Here is a 21,361-nt window from a genome sequence, read left to right on the forward strand (position 1 = left end):
GCCATGTTGTTTTAATTATTGTAATTGCATCATGTATTTTGAAATAAGGGAATGTGAGTTTTCCTACTTTGGTCTTCTTCTTCAAAATTGTTTTAGCTATTCAGTGCCTCTTGCCATCAACATAAAGTTGGTTCATTTATTCCCCTTTCATTTCTGTCAAGAAAGCTGTTGGGATTTTTATAGGGATTCCATTGATGGATCACCTTGGGTAGTAGACCATCTTAACAATGTAAAAGCTTTCAGCCCATGAACACGCAACAAATTTCAATCTTCTTTAACATTCTCAGCAGTATTTTTTTAATGTTTTAATTATATAAATCCTTTACATCTGTGATTAAATTTACTGTTTGATATTTTAATCTTTTATATCAGCTGTTCTCAACCTGTGGGCCACAACCCCTTCGGACGTTGAACGACCCTTTCACAGGGATCGCCTAAGATCATTGGAAAAACACAATTTCCAATGGTCTTAGGAACTGAGACACCGCTCCTTTATCCTTCTCCAGGCAGGTACACCCACATGCAGATACGCCCACAGACGAGCACCCAGCGTGAAGACTGTTACCCATGCTACACTATGCTTCAAGACAAAATCTCATTGATTTGTTATTGGAAATAAATATTTCACAATATATAATTACATAGTGTTTTTGTGATGAATCACTATGCTTTAATTATGTTAAATTTGTAACAATGAAAAGATATCCTGCACATGATGATTCATAACAGTGGCAAATTTACAGTGATGAAGTAGCAACAAAAATAATGTTATGGTTGGGGTCACCACCACATGAGATGCTGTACGAAAGAGCCACGGCGTGAGGAAGGCTGAGAACTGCTGGTTTCGATGTCGTTCAACAAGGAACCATTTCCTTAATTTCGGTTTCAGACTTCTCCTGCTGCTGTATCGGAACCAAACTGATCTTTGTTTTGACCTTGCAACTTTACTAACTTTCTATATTAGCTCTGGAAGTTTTCTTGTGGATATTTGGTACTTTCAATATAAAGGACCATGCCATCACAAATAGAGATAATCCCCCTCATGCCCCAATTTGGATACCTTTTATTTCTTTTTCTTTCCTTATTGCTCTGGCTAGAACTTCTAATGTAACATTAAATAGAAGCGGTGAGAGCAAGTACTTTTGTCTTCCTTGCAATTTCAAGGAGAAAGAATCCAGTCCTTCTCCATGAGTATAATGTTGGTTGTTGATTTTTCGTCTATGTAATGAATCACTTTGAGAAATTTCTGTTCCAATCTGGTTGAAAGTGTTGGATTTTATCAAAATTTTTCAGTATCCACACAGATGACTATGTGATTCTTTTTTGTTGTTGTTGTTGTTCTATTGATGTGGTTTATAACATTGATTGATTTTTTTTAATGTGAAATTATCCCTGCCTTCCTAGAATAAATCCCATTTGGTCATGGTAGATGATTCTTTTAACATGCTGTTGGATTCTGTTCACTTGTATTTTGTTGAGCATTTTTATATCTGTAGCCACAAGGGATACTGGTCTGTGGCTTTCTTCCCTTGTAGTATTTTTCTCTTGTTTTGGTATTAAGTTTATGCCACTACATATTGAATTAGGGAGTATTCCTTCCTTCTATATTTTGGAATAATTTAAACAGGATTGATGCCAACTCTTCTGTATAAGTTTGGTAGAGTGCACCCATTTGTTCCAGGGCTTTTTTTTTTCCCAGAGGGGGCTGGGAAATTTGAACCCTGATTCAGTCTCCTCATTAGCTATTAGCCTACTGAGACTTTCTGTTTCTTCCTGAGTTAGTATGTGTAAGTTGTGTGCCCTTTTGTTATAATATATCTATGGATAGGTTGGTACAGCAAAAAGGAATATAACAACTAATTAGTCCACACAGCAGTACAGAGGGCTCAGTTCAACTCACTTCATGGAACAGTGAATATACTGAAAGTCCTTCAACTCACATGGGCTGCCAGATCCAAGGTCAAGGAAGCAGACAGCAGTCTTCCCTCAGGCAAGGCAGGCAGTGTCTGCCCACAAGCAGCAGATAGCAGGCAGCAGGGTAGGTCAGCAACAGTCAGTACATTGGGAGCTTACCGAAGCAGTCCCCAATGGGATCACAAGCTCAAGCACTGTAACGGATCTACCAGCCTCAAGCTCAAGCAATGTTCTCATCAGTAGCATGGCAAAACAAAACTTCAAGAAGCCTCAAGCTCTTACTACACAATCCACAGGTTGGCCTGCCCCACAGGTAGTGTAGCACACAGGTTGAGGCAGAGAACTCGCTAAAACAGCAGCACAATGATTGGATCATCAGGGAGCAAGGGAGAGGGGGCAGGCCTTGCAGAGCCATTTATCTCGTTGCCCTCCAATTAAGCTGCAACCTGATTAATCTCTACCCACAAGTTCCTATTGTCCTAGCTGGCACAATAAACCTAAACTATCATAACCCCTAGGAGTTTTCCATTATATCTAGTATCCTATAATAGCATCTTAGTCTGGGTTCTCTAGAGGAGCCAGAGTAGTGAAGTACATTGAGGAAATGGCATGGGAACCATATCTGACCTCCACTGGCAACACAAAAGGGAAGGAGAATCCAACTCCACATCACGCCAAGGTTCAGTGCCACAAGGCAGGAGGAAGATATGGTCTCACTCTCCATCCTTCTTTACCTGAGTCTGGGTAGACCAGAGAAACAAATTCATAGAGACTCATATGTGAATAAGAAACAGGTTTATATACAAGAGCAATTGAATATTGAGAAAATATCCCAGCCCAGTCTAGATCAAGTCCATAAGTCTGATAGTAGATCATATATCCAATACCAATCTATGAAGTCTTTTTCAGATGAATGAAACACATGCAATGACACTGAATGCAGGAAGATCACAGTCCAGTGGGTGTAAACTCAGTGGCGGTAGAAGCAGCTCTGTGCTGGCAGGGGTCTCCATGTGGCTTCTCCAGTCCCAGGGCTGCATCAGGGTAGGTCCATGTGGCTTCTCCTCAGGGATGTCTCGCAGGAAGTGAGCAGAGAGAAAGAAGTGTCTCCCATCTCCAAAGAGGAAAAACAGGACTTCCCAGAATTCTCAAGAGAAGGTCATGCTCACACAGGGGCCTCTGATTATATCTTGATTGACAGGCCAGACTCCACCCCTTCACTCACGATCCTCTTTGACACCAGATTATGTAACTACCACATTACCCTACTCAGGCACCAACCATCCCTCTCACAACACTTCTTCTCTGCATTTTAATGGCCACACAGAACTCATAGATCATACTCATGATTGTGAGAGTGTATTAGAGAAGGTAACAGATTGCCCCAAGTAAGGATCAGAAAACATTAAGATGATAGAGTCTTTTGTCCTCAATAGCTCCTCTTCTCAGCCAGCAGCCATATCACTTTCTGATCCTCAGCCTGTCAGCCATCTGGCCCCTTGGCTTCTTCTTGTTTCATAGACTCTGCCATTACTCACCTTCAGGGTCTTGGTGCTACTTTTTCTCCTCTGCTATGGCCTTGGCGTAGCTCCTGTGTTCTGTCACATGGTCTCTGGACTATACCCTCTGGTATCTGTGCTACCTCCATCACTGCAGACAGGGATCTCACAGATGCTTCGATGGTAGCGGTTCTTTCTTGAATTAGTTATTTCCATTTTTTCCCCCTTTGCCAGTCTAGCTAAAGGTTCATTAAGTTTATCGATCTTTTCAAAGATCCAACTTCTGGTTTTGATGACCCTCTCCACTATTTTCCTATTTCATTTATTTCTGCTTTTATCTTTGTTATTTATGCTCTTATCTTGATTAGTTTTCTTTCTAGTTACTGGAGTTGTAGAGTTAAGCTAGGGGTCTTTCTTCTTTCTCATACAGGCATTTATTGTTATAAGTTCCCCTCTGAGCAGCATCTTTGCTGCACCTCATAAGTGTTGGTAGGCTGCGACTCTAAGAAATTTGTTGTTTCTTTTTTGATTTCTTTCTTCACTCGTTGATAGTTGACTGTTAAGTTGTTTAACTTCTGTATTTCCTAGTTCGCTTGTTTTCTACCGGAAGCCTAGTAGCAGAGTAGGCTTTGGTGGGGCTACTAAACACAAGGTCAACAGTTTGAAACAACTAGTAGAAAGGCTATCTTTCTACTCTCAATAAGATTTCCAGTCTCAGAAACCCACAGGGGGAAGTTCTACTCTGTTCTATAAGGTCACTATGAGTTGGCTTTAACTTGATGGTGGTGAGATTTTGATTTCTAGTTTCACTCCATTGTGGTCAGAGAAAATATTTGGTATCATTTTGATTTTTAAAATTTATCAAGATCTGTTTGTTACCTAAAATGTGGTCTCTCTTGGAATAAATGGTACATTTCTTGAAGCCAGATCTGCGTCTCAGTCAGCATGGAGTCCCACATGGCACTTGGTCCATTTCCTTTCCCTCACAGGAGATACAAGAAATATTTGTTGAATGAAAGAGTAAATGACTTTTCAAAATGAAAGGAGAGCAAGTCTTGCTCTGGGTCTCTCTGCCTGGGAGCAAGCCCCCCTCCCTCAGCCCTGCTCTCTAGATGACAATAACGACCTAGTTAGATAGCCTGGCTTCCCAAAATATGTTAGACTATCTATGTGCTATGTCTTCCTGGGACTGAGATGTTGCTTCAATACTGTTAGCTGCCATTAATTTGGCCCCAACTCATGACAATCCCATGCACATTCTAACAAAACAATCCCTGGTCCTATATCATATTCATGATTGATTGTTGGTAAGACCAGTGTAATTCAAAGTAGATTAGGAGGCTTTCCATTCTGGTCCACTTTAGTCTTGAAGCACCCTGAAGCCATCAGTCCCCCCCCCCAAAAAAAAACCAAAACAAAACAACAACAAAAACCCAGAGCTATATGTTCTTATGAAATCTTAGTCTTACACTACACAGAATTCACTAGGCAAAAGCATATTTTTTAAAGTAGCTTTAGCCTTTGGAAATCAGATATCTGAGGGGCCAAATAGTTCATTAAAACCAAAGACCAATTCTGCATTCATCATGATTGGGCAGACATGTTTAGATTGTGGGATCTTCCCCCCCCCCCTCAATTAGAAGCAGAAAATCTCATTTCATTTTGTTCCTTTGAAGGAAGAAGCATTTAATTGTTTTAATGGGAAAAATTCCCCTCTTTCCTGCAAAACATGAATTTGTTTTACTTTTGGGCTCCACAGGCTAAATATCACATCCATCTCCACACCCACCAAGAGACAGTACACAAGTGCGTTGCCAGCATGGGAAATGTTCAATCCAAGTGAACTGGCTGACCCAGCAGGTTGTTAGGGCCAACTAGAGCATTGCACCTCAGGTGAACTTGCTGACTCGACTGGACTGGAGTAGTTGCTTGCCTACACTGGCAGGAAACTTGTCTTTCTTTGACATGTGTTGCTGGCTGGCATGTGACTGAGAGCTTAGAAGTGGCTGATTACTGAACATGCAAAGAGATGGAATCAGGCAATGTGAAAGTGCAGGAAGTGGGATCTTTTTCCTCCAAGAAACTCAGGAGAGCGCCAACTTCTTAACCACTGTGGCCACACAAGGGCTAACAGCATTCTCCATCACGGTGAGGCTTTGAGCATCGTCTCTTTGATGCAGTTTAAAACCACCAGACAACACCCTGTCAGTCAACAGGTGTCCATCTGCCGAGCAGTTTTGAATTTGTGCCTCCATTTTGTGGGCAATTTCATAATGTAGGAAGGAATGTGTTCTAATATAAAGAATGGTGTAGTATAGATGACTATTATGCTATTAATCATTTTTATTTGACTGTTATTTTATGATAAAACTATACTTTTTGTCCTAAAACTATATAGAAGACAACATTTACCAATGCTATGGTTTTAGATGTAAATTCCGTCATCTCAATCACCTTCACCCTGTTGTACTGCAATCACTGTAACTGTTGCCCTGCCCGAGGAAGAGGGAAGAAAGCTGAGAGTGTATGGAAACAGTCAGTCCCATGCGCCAATGGACCACGTGAACATCAGCTTCCATGACCTAAGAATTAGATAATATGCAGTTATCACTACCATCTGCTCTGAAGGGGTCACGTGAGTACATGCTGGATAGAGTGGAAGCAAACTGCGGAATGGAACCCACAAACCACACAAGAGACCAGGCAGACTGATTAACACAGACATTCATGGAACCCCCAAGACTATGGCCCTACATCACTGAACTCATCCCTTGGCTCAATTTTCCGCTACACAATGGACAAGTCTAAAGGGGAACATTAGCACCAGGGAATATGCACACCTTAGAGTGATGGACTGCTTGAAGTCAAACGGTCAGCATGTACCCAAGAACAATGTTCAAAAGGTTAGGAGAAAAGGTGGACTGGAAATAGGAAGCACAGGGAGAAAGTGCGATAGTCTATGTTACCTTGTGGGGATTGCAATCAGTGACATGAAACCAAAAAAGTGTATGAATGGCTGAGTGGAAAACTGATCTGCTCTGAAAACCTTCACTCAACTCACAATTTAAAAAGTAAATAAATAATCAAAGAGCTCGAAGACATCAGAACTGTCTCACTTTAACTGTAGGCAAGGTTTCTCTTATTTTCACAGATGACAAGTTTGGAGTCTGGTGCTTTGTCAAGATCTTTGGTCTGCAAAGAGCAGATATCCATTGAATTAACTTCGGGTGGGGAAAGCAGACTTATTGGAAGGACACTGGAAAGTCACTGGTATTTCTTGGGCAGTGTTTTTCTTGGGCAATGGGTGGCTCAAACAATTGATCCTTGATGACCAACCGAAAAAGGAGACTCGGTGGAACCATGGCTAAGCCCTCAGCTGCTACCTGAAAGGTTGGTGGTTAGAACCTACCCGTGCTCTGTGGAAGACAGGCCTGGCAATCTGCTCCTGTAAGATGACAGCCTCGCCAACCCAATGAGGAAGTCCTGCTCTGTCCCGTGGGACTGCTATGAGTCAGCATCAACCTTACAGTACCCAGTCACCACAATACGAGTCTGAAGATCAGTGGTTTGAGTCCACCTGGTGATGCCACAGAAGCAAAACTGAGCTGTCCACTTCCATAACGCTAACAACCAAGAAAACCATAACGAACTCATGGAGTTGGCGTGAGCTGATATGGACTTGAGGGCAATGGGTTTAGCTATTTCATTCTGTTTTGGTTTTTCATTATTAATGGACAAAGAAACACTTGAGAAAGTGTTCTAAAGTATTGACTCATGACATCTGGGTGGTGGTTGCTATCAGGTGTCACTATGTCAGTTTGAGCCACCAGCACCCCTAGGTCCAGCAGGGTGATGCACTGCCTCATCCGGGGCACCCTCCTCCCGGTGGCTCTGTTTGAGCCTATGATTGCAAGAACAGGATTCAATCCATCTTGTTTAGGGTCCCATTCTTTCCCACTCACTCTATATCTTACTAAATATGATGTCCTTCTCGAGGAACTGGTCCTGCCTGACAACATGTCCAAAGAATATGAAATGAAGTCTTGCCATCCTGGCTTCTCAGGAGCATTCTGCTGTACTTCTTCTCAGACAGATTGTATTTTTGTTCTTCTGACAGTCCATTCAGGGAAGCCCAGTATATTCGGTATTCTTTACCAACACCATAATTCAAGTACATCCATGTCTCTCTGGTCTTCCTTATTCAGGGTCCAGCTCTCACATGCATCCAAGATAATTGAGGTCAGATGACTGAAAATCTCATGTGTATGTCAGATGCGTCTTAGTCTTCTAAATGACGTCTTTGCTCTTTAAACCTTTACAGAGTTCTTTTGTAGAAGATTTGCTCAATGCAAATTATTTAATCTCTTGATCACTGCTTCTATGGGTGTTGATTGTGGAACCAAGTTAAATGACATCCTTGACAACTCTCATCTTGACAATCTATTATGATGCTGCTTAATGGTCCAGTCGCGAGGAATCTTGCTTTCTTTATGTGGAAATGTAAATACTGAAAATGTGTGTACTGAAGACTGCCTTCTGTGATCTTCATCCATAGATGTTTCAAGTCTTTCTTGCTTTCAACAACTGAGACTGCATCATCTGCATATTACAGGTTGTTAATAATGAGCCTGTTTCCAATCCTGATGTTACACTCTTCTTCATTTTGTCAACTTCTTGGAGTATTTGCTCAATGTTCTCATGGAAGAAGTAGGGTGAAGGGATATGAGTTTGGTGCATATCTTCCCTGATTTTAAATAATTTAATATTCCCTGTTTTGTTTGCCTCTTGGTCTATGTACAGGTTCCACTTTAACATAATTAAATGTTATGGAATTCTCATTCTTCACAGTGTTATTCATAGTTTGTTATGATCCACACCTCTTTGCATAGGAAGAAGACAATAATATTTGCAAAGTTAAAGAATCTGTGGCTTTGAGTCTCCAGCCAGACTTGAATTTTCTTTTTTTTTTTTTTTTAGGATTGTGGCTTCCTTTTCCCTTAATGGAAAGGGAAAAAAAGGTTACGAGACTTTTTGTATAATACTAATATTTTGTACTAAGCAGTCGAAGGAGGTAAGTATATATAAAATAGAAACATATGGATAATAATTTTCTGGAACTGTTCAAGGGTTTATCCAATAAAAGGAAAGGTGTCTTGTTTCGAGATTTTGCGGAAATACTTGACTTGGGATGGTCTTAGCACTCCCTGGAGATGTGCGCATTATGTAACACATCAACCATGATCAATAAAGACACACCTTCAGGTCTGGAACATCATGGAAGAGAATGATGACAGACTGTTGACAGGTTTACAGATCTCCCTGGTGACCCATGCTCGGCCATGACAGGGTTGGCTGAAGCACCCAGTTGAGCACACACTCATCAATAGAGTCTGGCATGAATCACACAGGCCTACCTAAAGAGGAAGTCAAAGGAGAGGTGAGGGGAGCTTGAATAATGAGTGAGGACAGAATGCAGAATACCGTACTCCTTTCCACTCCAAATCCTTTCTCTTTGTTAGTCAGTCTAATTGTGGTGACATGGTTTCTTGCAGCCCTTCACAATCCTATGAAACAAGCTGGTTAAAAATCTATCTACAAGAAAAGAGGACGGATTTATTCCTTGATGTTCCAGTTTTCTGTGCATCTCTTCTGTCCCTACCCTACTCCATCAAGTATTATTTATCTAAGAAGGATGAGGGGACTTTACTGATTACTTTTATGAACTTTAGCTGTCCCAACAGAAAATGTTATTTGCCTCTGAACACTTTTACAAGATGAGAATATCATCCCATCGAGGGGTTGGTGGATTTGAACCACCGACCTTGTGGTTAGCAGACCAACACCTAAACCACAGCACCACCAGGGCTTCTTAAAGCACACCATATTGTTGTTACATGCCACTGCCTATATGACCAGGTTCACAAGAGATTGACGCATTGCCTGGTCCTGCGCCACTGAATCGATCCTGACTCATAGCGACCATGTGCAATTTCTTCTTTGCGTTTCAGAGACGGTAATTCTTTATGGGAATAGAAAGCCTCATCTTTCTCCCAGTGAGTGACTGGTGGTTTTGAACTATTGATCTCAGAGTTAGCAGCTCACTATGCCACCAGTTCCCCACCCCCATCACACATGCTAAAATCAACTCAGCTAATTTTTCAGGACTAAAACCCAGACCCCACACCATTGCTGTCAAGTTCGTTCTGATTCGTCACAATCCTGGGGACAGGGTGAAAGTGGCCCACAGGCTTTCCAAGATCATAATGTGCAGGAGCAGACTGCTGCACTTCCTCCTGTGGAGTGGCTGGCGGGTTTGATCCTTTGGGCCAGCGGTCTGGGGCTTAACCACTGCACCACCTTTGTTCTGATTTTCAGAAGCCCCAGGAAATCCCACAGCGCCACGCTGCTAGGCAAAACGTTTGCGGCTGGAATTTGTCGCAAAACTTCCAGAGTCAGAGTTATTTTGAGAATTAGATAAGCTAAGATGAATGGGGTGTTTAGGACCCTACTTTAGAGGAGATGCTGGCTAAAATATAAGCTTCGTTATGACAGTGGGTTTTGCTGCTGTTCATTCAACAAAGTAGAGCTGAATGCATCTTTGTTGCCGCTGCTTGTAGCTGGAGCTGTCATTGCTGAGCTCAGAGGAGTTCGCAGAATAACAAGTCTTTATTAAGTGTTTTACTACGTGCAAGATCTGACACGAACATTGCATTTCCGATTTCATTTATTCCACCACATGACCCTACTTCTGGTCGTTAGGAAGATGTTAACTCTTTTATGAATGATGACACTCTAATCAGGAGAGATTAGCAACCTGCCCCAAACCTGGCAGCTCGCATTCCAACAGCCTGGATGGAAACCCGAACAGCTGGCTCCAATGCCATCCTAGTAAAATAAGGTGATAGTCTATGCTTTGGGGAAAGCCAGTGTGTGAAAGGTTAGATGCGATGGGACCCCTGTGTTGTGATCCGAATTCGGAGGGTCTTGCAGAAAGAAGGCGCACATTCGTAAAACACTGGTCATCTTTCTCCCGCTGGCGGCGTGATGCTGATCACCCGGCTGCTTCTAGAAGCCCGAGTGTGGCTGCGTTCTGTTCATCAGCTTTCTTTCAGTGACTTGAGAACCCACAGAGCAGCGGTTCTCAACCTGTGGGTCGCGACCCCCCCCTCTTTAGGGGAGTCACCTGATTCAGAACAGCAGCAAAATTAAAGCTATGAAGAAACAGCAAAAATAATGTTATGGTTTTGGGGTGTCTCCACAACATGAGGAACTGTATTAAAGGGTCACATTTGTAACAGCCAGCTAACTACCTTACTTTCCCTTGACTCTGAAAGAGGATTGTTTGGGGAATAAAACTCACATGTAGGTTAGCCCCATTCCATCAATGATCTGGCTTTCTATTCTCCTGGGCATCCGTCGGGAGATAGAGTCGAAACCGTCAACCGTTCATGAGGCTCTCAAACCACTGTCCCGTTCCGTGGCTTTGCAGTCAAGCAAATGAATTTTGGGTTCAGAGCTGTGGCCCAAGGAGCTGCCACAGTGGGGAAAGGCAAGCATATGTGTCTGTAGACTTCACAAAATTGTCTGTGGCACAGTAAGGCACCAGTGATCAATCGATGTATGCTCTACCATAACTCGCCCCTGATTCTGACTCACATTGGTGGTGCATTTGGGGTTTAATATGAAGAATTACTAATACTCCTCACCACTCCCAGTTGCCTTTGAGTCGACGCCGACCCCGGCGACCGTGCACCTAAGTAGAACTGTTCTCCCTGGGGTTTCAAGACCTTTCAGAAACAGATCAGCAGGCTTCTCTTCCCAGATGCCTTTTGGTGAGCCTGAACCTCCAACCTTGGGTTAGAAGCAGGGGACATTAATGTTGTACCACGCCAGTGCTCAAAACTTAATATAAAAGGGAACATAATTTTGTAAAGTAAATTATAGTCTCTCTCTTTTCAGTGCCTCGACTTGATGCAATAAGCGAACAATCGTGAGTACAGGATGCAAAAACTGTTGGAAGATGGATTGTGGTGGTGTGGTGGTGATGGCACAGCCCCTTGAATATGGTTTAGCCATTAAGTTGTATGGCATGTGAAGGACAGGTCAAGCAAACTGTTACTTTTTCTCTTTTAAATAAGGAACAGAGAGTGCCCACTCTGCCCCAGCTCCCTCACCGGGGCTGCCGGCAGCAAACTCGGCTGCTGTTGGGACCTGCACAGAGGCCGCTCTCCAGGTTCTTAGTGCTCAGTGGTCTCGTATTCTCTGCCTCACCCATGTGAAGTCCTTGGAGGCTGATGGGAGTAGCAGAGTGTCGATTTCATCTACCTTTCCGCCTATGAGAAGAAAAATCACAATATCCTCCCAAGCCTCTTTTTGGATGTGAAGATTCAGGACCACAGCTTTTGTTGTTCCCTGTCTTCCATCAACTCTGACGCACAGGGCCCGCAGTGCATCCCTGGGAGATGTTGCCTGGGCCTGTGAGATTGTTGTGCTTGTTGGGATGTCTGCATCCTCTGATGAAGCCACATACAGCTTCTGGCGCTGGATTGGAAAACAGTCTGTCACGATCCATAGGCTCTTCATGGGCACTGTTCAGAAGAAGGTTACCACTCCTTTCTTCCCAGTCTCCCTTTGCTTGGAAGCATCCATGAAAGCTGTACATGCAGAGTGTCCCTGCTGGTATTGGAAATACCCCTGCCATTGCTTTCAGCATCGTTCAAGTCACCGCAGTATCTGCCAAACTGGCATGTGGGTGAGAAAGTAGATTCCAAAGCAAATGTGGCCTTGAGTGACTTTGCCACTAGTCATCACAAAAGACCTCGTAGGAGTGAAGAGGTCTTTTCCCCAAGCACAGCCATCAGGCTCAGAATATGGATGAAACATTGATGAGTGGATATGCATGTGAATACATAAAATATGTGGACAGTAGATGCACTATCTAAAAATCCACTGCCATTCAGTTAGCGCCCAGGCTCAGGGTCTCTGCAGAACAGAGGAGAAACGCCCCAGAGGTCTCCCAGGCTAACGTCTTTCTTTAAAGAAGCAGGCTGCCATATTTGTCTCTGGGGGACGGCTGGTGGGTTCCAACTGCCAATCTTTCCATAGCTGCTTCGTGCTTCTCACTGAACCTCAGGATTCCCAGGGTAGATCCCCAAATACACATTTGCATATATGTATTGCCTATGAGTAGGTGCACATAAAGTCTATCAATGCACACTATTTTCAACATGTATTTTACATATTGCTTCAGTCTTTAGGAACTTTAGTCAAATTGTTGTACACGGAGGCTAAAAAGTTCTCCGGCTAATATGAGCTATCAGAAATTCCCCAGACACTTCTCTGGTGGAGAAAGATGGAAAGAGAATATGGCTAGGGACAGACTTGAAGTGATTCATTTAAATCTGCACCTCACAGGGAATGGTCAGTAATTGGTGCAGGCAAGGAAATAGCCTGACAATTCCATGTATTCTTCACTCAAAGATGATTTTCTGAACACTCCCTCTGTGCCAGACAATCTTCTAAACAAACACACAAACAACAAAACCCAAAGAAGCAAAAACATAAGCCATTTGTCTGGCAATTGGTTCCAATTCATGGCAACCCCGTGTGTACAGTGACACTGTGCCCCATCCATTGTTCAAGGCTGTGACCTTTCTGAGAAGATCACCAGGTCTTTCTTCCTAGGCACTTCTGATGCATTCAACCCCCACCCACGCTGCTCCTTACATTCTCACTGCCATTCCTATGGGATGGAACAGAACTGCCCGTTGGGGTTTCTGAGACTTAAATCGTGACCGGAGTGGACAGCCTCATCTTTCTCCTGCAGAGAAATGGGGAGATTCAAGCTGTGGGCCTTGCTGTTAACAGGTCCATGTATTTCCCACTAAGCTACCAGGACTCCTACTTTGCTCCCACTGGGATATACATGTGAATAGGACATAATTGCTGCCCCCAAGACCTCCCAGTCCTGTTGAGGAAGCAGATGTCGGAACAGACCATTGTACTAATGCAGTGAGGGCCAGGACAGAAGGATGTGCAAGGAATTGTGAGCCAGCCAAGAGGGAGAACTTACTTAATCTACGGTGAAGTAGCAGAGGGTGAGGGGAGAAGATGGGGAAGGGAGGCAATGTTTTACAAGACTTTTGAAGAAGGCGATGTCAAAATAAATCCTAAAGACTGGGGTGGAAGAAGCCAGATTGGGGAATGAGGTGCACTTCCTTGGCAAAAAAAAAAAAAGCAGTGGCAAGACGCAGTGATTGAGCACTTGGCTGCCAGCTCACTGGAAGCAGAGCAGTTTGAACCCCTCAGCCGTTCCTCAGCAGAAGCTGCTTCTGTAAAGAGTGCAGCCTTGGAAACTCTCTAAGCAGTTTTACTCTATCTTTGCTTAAAGTCATTTTATTGGGGGCTCATACAGCACTTATCACAATCCACACATACATCAATTGTGTCAAGCACATTTGTATATTCGTTGCCCTCATCATTCTGAAAAGATTTGCTCTCCACTTAAACCCTTGGTATCAGCTTATCCTCTCCTCCCTTCCCGTTCCCCCCCTCATGAAACCTTGATAATTTAAAAATTATTATTTTGTCATGCCTTACTCTGTCTCCGACATCTCCCTTAACCCGCTTTTCTGTTGTCCATCCCCCAGGGAGGAGGTTATATGTAGAGTAGATCCTTGTGATCAGTTCCCTCGCTCTACCCCACCTTCCCTCCACTCTCCCAGTATCGCCACTCTCACCACTGGTCCTGAAGGGATCATCTGTCCCGGATTCCCTGTGTTTCCAGTTCCTATCTGTACCAGTGTACACCCTCTGGTCTAGCCAGATTTGTAAGGTAGAATTGGGATCTTGATAGTAGGGGGAGGGGTGGAGGAAGCATTTAACAACTAGAGGAAATTTGCATGTTTCATCCGTTCCTGCACTACACCCTGACTGGCTCGTCTCCTCCCCACTATCTTATTGTATTGTTAGGAGTCATAATCTACTTGATTGCATAAGTTTGTTCTTATTTTTTCTAGGCAAAGAGTGAAAAAGATACACACACACACACACACACACACACACACCTATTACATGCAGGGAACCTCAAGCTCTCGGATCAAACTTCTGCTTCATGGCTTAGAAATTACCTAATACTCTTTAGTGAGAAATGCCCACCTCAGAGACTTATAGCAATGTTACCTCTCTTTGAGATGAATTCTGAGGGGTTGTTATACAACTCAACAGCCTTTGAATGGGGAACAATAATAAACTGAATTGACCTTGACTGCCTTTTGATCCCAAATACCACAAGGATTAGCAAACACTATTCTTGTGTGGCCATTTCACTTCCAGATGGACGTGCTCTGTTAGTCAAACATCAGACTGAGAGGATGGGAAAACCCATCCTAAGACCCTGAGGTCCCACATGGGACTCAAGCCACCTCAACCCATGATCAGGCTAACCTTAGCCCTGATAGCATTGCATTAGTAAATTCAATTAATGTTTAATAAGTACTTCTAGTGCCGAACACTTCGCATGGACTATCTTGTAGGTAAATTTAATTAAATTCCTGTGAGTTGTATAATATTGCTAACCCCCATTTATTTATTTAACAAATGAGATTCAGACAGGTTCAATAACTTGCCGCAGTGATGAAATGGTGGTATCAGGATTCATAGTTAAGTAGACCGAGGGCCTCTTCGAGGAAGTCTGGTGGTGTAGTGGGTTGTGCGTTCTGCTGCTAGCTGCAAGGTCAGCACTTCGAAGCCACCAGCTGCTCCGTGGAAGAAAGATGAGACTTTGGGCTTCCGTACACTTCTCTCTCGGAACCCCCAGGGGAAGTGCAGCCTTTCTCCGCAGCGTCCCTGTATGCCCAACAAATGGGCGGCAGTGAGGAGGAGCGAGCTGCTCTTTGGTCTAATTTGTTCTTCAGTGGAATAATGGAGAGCTAGAACGTAGAATTTGGCTTAAAACATCTGAGGTTGAATCAGTGCCATTATGTACTAAGTAAGTAACGGTGTACCCATTCTGTTGTCTGCTCACCCTGTAAAACACAGACAATCATGTATCTGAGGTCTTCATTTCTTAGTGCCGCTATCACATAGGTGTCACAGTGGGTGCTGTAAAGAACATACATGTAATTTCTTGCAATGCAGCAGGGTACAAAATCAGGGAACTGACTTGTCTAGTTCCGTTATCCTCACATGTCTGTTTCTCCAAAGTCTGCTTACTTGCTTGCTTCTGTGTCCATATAGACCTTTCCACTACTCAGAAATGATTTGATTTAGAGCACACTGTACGCTGATGTAAGAAGCCCTGATTCCCATACAGATTATGAATTGGGTTGCTAATCACAAGGTCAGCAGTTCAAATCCACAAACTCCACAGGAGAAAGACAAGGCTGTCTGCTCCTGTGAAGATTTACAGCCTTGGAAACTCAAGGGGGCAATTCTAATCCACTGTATAGGGTCACTGTGAACCAAAACTGACTAGAGGGCATGGAGTTTTTGTTTGTAGTCTTAGTTCACTGATATGACCACATTAATATAGCTAAGAAAATCTTGCTTCTAAATAAGTTTACACTCACAGGTATAGGGGTCAGGACACCAGTAGACATTTTTTTCAGGGGACATAATTGAATCTATAATATCTGGTCTGCCTCTCTTGATAGTCAGGAGATCAAAATAATAATAATTTATAAATTATCAAGGGCCCAGGGGGAGGAGGAGTGGAGAGAGAAGGGAAAAATGAGAAGCTGATGCCAGGGGCTCAAGTAGAAAGCAGGTGTTTGGAGAGTGATGATGGCGACATATGTTGCAAATGTGCTTGACACAATTGATGTATGTATGGATTGTATTAAGAGTTGTATGAGCCCCTAATAAAATGATTTTAAAAATAATAATCGCAATATGTGTAAAAATATTTTACAAACAGAAAACCATGGGCAATTGTAGGGTTTTATTATTTATAAAGAGCAGGTGATGATAGAGATCATTACTATGAAGGACTTGACAGTGAGATCTATGTTCGCAGTCCTTGGTGATCATGGGTACTTTCTAAAGGCAAACAGAGAGAGCGTCTCTAGTCTCCATGTATGAACCGACAGTCCCAGGGTTGTAATTGCCTGAGCTGGCTTGCTCATTCTCTAGTTTTTGTTTTTCACAGTCAAGAATGCAAGTCACAGCTAATAAGCTCTAGGGAAGATATGCTCATAAAACAGTAATTGTTATAATCCGATGTTATGAATAATTGTACCAAAATATAAATACCTATTAAACACTTGTTACTACAGGAACAGTTTTTCAATTCTGAAATTATACTCAACTTCCCTCTAGATGACTCAGCTGATGTCTCACCCAGAGAAATAAGTGGAGTGTACTGATAGCATGTCTGAGCTCAGCATTAAACACTTCCAACTTGGTGGGGGTCGGGGAGAGGCTTTTCCCGTAGTAAACCAAAATAAGACTTGCAGAAAAAATTATAACAATTAAGAGTTCCCTGGCAAGAGTAAGCAATGATAAGGTTAAAGTCATGTCAGTCAAAAGAACCCCTAGTTCGTATGGTAAGGACTCCCAAGAAGCTGGGTAAGACTAGTGTTACAAAGAACGCACCTCACTGCCATCGACTCATAGCGACTCTATAGAACAGGGTAGAACTGCCCCTGTGGGTTTCCAAGACTGTAGCTGTTAATGGGAGTAGAAAGCCCTGTCTTTCTTCCAAAGAACAACTGGTAGTTTCGAACTGCTCATCCTGTGGATTGCAGCCCAACACATAACCACGATGCAGCCAGGGTCCCTGTAACAAAAGCATCCACAGACACATCTACTAATTCGACACTCATTGCCCGATTTGAGTCGATATATAAGTCAACATGTCCTCCTCTAGCCAATTTTTCAGGCAATCTTTGGCTTCTTCTCAGAAAGATTACACAATTGTATTTCTTATTGTTACATGCCATCCAAGTGGCTCCAATTTATAAGGAGCCCACGTACAACTGGAACACTGCGGAAGTGTGCACCACCCTCCCCACAGTTGTCATGTTTGAGTCCATTGTTGAAGCCATTGTATTCATCGGTCTCTCTGATGGGATCTCTCTGATGTGCTGCCCTCCTACTTTACCAAGCACGAGTACCTACTTCCAGGGACTGGTGTCCATAGAAAACATGTCCAAAGTGCACAGGATGAAGTTGCATCCTCTTTGCTTTAAGGGAATTGTCAGGTGCACTTCCTCCCAGACAGACCTGTTTGTTCTTCTGAAAGTCAATGGTACTTTTAATATTCTATGCCAGCACCGTCATCCAAATGCATCAATTCTTCTTTGGCCCCCCTTAGTCAATGGCCACCTTCCCCATGCTCACGAGGCCATTGGCAATCTCGTGGAGTAGGTCAATAGCATCCTAGTCTTCAGGGTAACGTCCTTGTTCTTCAACACTTTCAAGAGGTCTTAGGCAGCAGGTCTGCCCCGGGCAATGTAGCATTTGACTTCTTGAGTCTTGCTTCCCTGAGCATTGGTTGTGGATCCAAGCAAGATGAATCCTTGGCCACTTCAATATTTTCTCCATTTATCATGAAGCCATCTATGAGTCCGGTTGTGGGATTTTTGTTCACTGTCCATCCAGTTGGAGCCCAGACTGAAGGCTCCAGTCCTTGATTTTGATCAGCAAGCTTTGAAGTCCTCCTCACTTATGGCAAGCAAGGTTGTGCTATCTGCATGTCACAGGTTGTTAATAAGCCTTAAAACTTTAATGATGATGATGATTAAAAAAAACATTTGGTTTACATAGTATTGAAAACAGTTATAAACACTCATTTAATACTCTTTAGGAACCAATTTGAAGGCATGTTTCATTAGCATTTAGTGCATATCAAACTACTAGCAACCATTTTTCAGCCCCAATCTTGCTGCTCAGTAATTTGAATTAGGCTTAACTGGGTGGTTCTTCTGGTCTCGAATTGGTTCATTCATGCATCTCTAGGCAATTGCTGTTTGGCTGGGCTGATTGAGTTAGGCTAGCCTCACATGTCTGGTTAACCTCTGCTTCATGTGATCTCTCATTCTTGAATAAACTCGGCTGGACTTGTTCACATGACAGTTGGGGAGGGTTCTGAGTGAGAATGGAAACCACCAGTCTTTTCAAGACCCAGGCTTAGAATTGGCACGCTATCACTTCTGTCACATTTTGTTGGCCAAAGCAAGCCACAACCCCACTCAGTCTAGATTAAAGGAGGGGGAAATAAACTTCATTTATTGATGGAAGGAACAGAAAAGTCATATGCAAAGCATGAGAATATAAAGGTAAAGTGAAGGATGGTGGATATTTTTCAATCTCATTATTAAGCTCATTTACAAGAAGCTAAGGCTCAGAGATGTTATAAAACATACCGGAGATCACACAGTACCTGGTGTTAATTTCTCCCTTTATTCAGTTATTTCCCTGCCACTTTCTGAGAAGGATATATACTGGATTAATTCTGGAACACACCATGTTTAAAGAAGATGGAAGCCGAACTTTAAAAGGAATCTGTCAGGCTAATTCAAGATTTGATTCCAACTATGAAGCACACACTAGTACATAGACAAATTATATTCTTTTGAGAAGAGAGTCAATATAATAACTTGTCACTGCCTTAGGTGGAAAGAGTAGAGTTGGTTTTCCTTTTTTGCTTTAAGGGGGGGGAAAGGATATATTTCTTCTGACCAACATATAAGAAAATCTCATTTTGGATGGAACAAAGAGGTCTCATTTCCTAGGACATCTGAGGTGTTGGCTATAGTTGGGATATTTAAGTTTAAAATATTGAGGGAAAAGATTTCCTGGGATAGATGTGTTCTGACTTTTCTACTAGTTAAAGTCTGGCCTCAGCAACATGGAAAGTCCTTCTATGCACATATTAGGTGGGCTCCAGGGTCCCCTGAAGGTGTAAACGGGGTCACATTACACCAATGGTCTGTCCTCCCTAGGATTGGATCTAGTCAGTTAGCTGTGGGCCCATACTTGGATGAAGGAACTCTGTAGGCTCTTTATATGAGGCTTAAAATGTCTATATTCTTCCATTCAGTGTTTGCATAAGGAACACCAGACTGAAAGGAAGTATATCAGAACACAATGCTTAAAGTATGCAGGTGTAACATCAAAGCCGAGTGACTAGTTGTACCACTGAGACATCATTGGAGTGATCCATTCCCCACCTTCTTCAACTTCACTTCTACTGCCCTCATGTACTCAATGATAATGAACATTCACTTGAACTGATCATTGTGATAAACAAGTCATGGTGTAAGTTTATTTAACCTCTTTTAAAGACAATGATTCCATTACTACTTTAATAGAGAGCTTTTATCATTATGTAACATGTGACAGATTTCAAGGTCTAAAATGTTAAGTAAAAAAGGTAAGCTCTAGTCTTCAATAAATAGGCCTGTAACCTTGGCTAGAGTCTGAGTGAAATGTTAAAGAAGCCTTCATATGTTAAAGAACCTGTGACCTGCAGAGGCTTTTGAGATGCAAATTCAAATGAACAGGTTTTCCAATCACTTTCTATCTTATGAACAAACCCACCAAATTTGGTCTAATATAAAGTTTTAAAACACACAAAAATCCTTTAAATTTGTCCATTTCTGATAACGTTATGCTGTAGTTGCCACCAAGTGTGATCTGATGCTGTGTAACAAACTGAAACCGGGTCTGGTCCTGCGTCATCTTCAGGACAGTTGCAGTGCTGGAGCCCCTTGTGGTGGCCACTGTATAACTCCATCCCATCAAGGGTTCCCCTTCCTTCAGCCTTCACTTACACTCTACTCACCAAACATGATGCACTCCAACAACTGGTCCCTTCTGACGAGTGTCCTAAGTGTGTATACGTTTCAGACAATATTCAACGATCCATAGGTTTTTCATTGACTGACTTTCAGAAGTCAATCATCGGGCCTTTCTTTCTAGTTTGTTTCATTCTGGAAGTGCTACTTAAACTTGTCCACCTGAGCGGCCCTACTGGTATGTGAAATTCCAGTGACCTCACTTCCAGCGCCATATCAATACCAAAGCCACCACAGCAATGACAATTTGACGGGTGGGTAGTGGGGGATTTTATGGGTGACTTTTACTCTCTTTTTCCATTGAAATTTGTCATTATTGCTATTAGGTACTGTAGAGTCAGTTGCGATTTATAGCAACCTTATGTATAGCAGAACGAAACACCGCCAGCCTGCGCCATGCCCATCCATGTTCATTCAGTGAATGAAACTTCCTATCATAGAGATGTTATTTTGAACATCAGAAAGGAACATGGAAAGATATGAAGAAAAGAATCTCTTTACTGTTGAGCTAGATAATGGAAGATGAGATCAAAACAATGTATCAAATATCATCATTTACAATTCAAGTAAGTGAGGATAGAAAATAGTCCTTGAGTTGTATAAAATAAACCAGCATGTGAAACCCACTGGTCTGCTTAGCCCGCCAATGGTCCTCAGGTCTCTACGATGCTCTTGTAGAGCGGAGCCTATGACCAGGACTTCAGCTTCTAGACCAAGTTGGAGGCTGAAGATAAAGCTTGTGAGTTTTTTCAACAGATTTATTGGCATATAATTTACATGTCATACAATTCAATAGTTCATTCACATTAAGCAGGCTGGTACAATCATCACCACCACCAGTTTCAGAACATTTTCTTCAGTTTTGTACTCACTGTGATTAGCTCTCCATTTCCCCCCAATTCTCCTCAAACCATTAATCAATCCAGTTACTGTCTCTATAGATTTACCTATCCTGGATTTCATATGCAGAAAAACAATAAAAGACAGAAAAACAAACAAAAGCTAACAAGAATAACAAAATAAAACAGATAAAACATCAATCAAAAAGAAAGCAGAAAATATTAAAGACTAGAACAAATTTAAATGGATCTGAAAGGAGAGCAAATGATAGGATGCTAGCATTTAACCCAACTCCACCTGCACCAATCC

Source organism: Tenrec ecaudatus, chromosome 5 (genome assembly GCF_050624435.1).
Source record: "Tenrec ecaudatus isolate mTenEca1 chromosome 5, mTenEca1.hap1, whole genome shotgun sequence".
In the NCBI taxonomy this organism is placed as follows: Eukaryota; Metazoa; Chordata; class Mammalia; order Afrosoricida; family Tenrecidae; genus Tenrec; species Tenrec ecaudatus.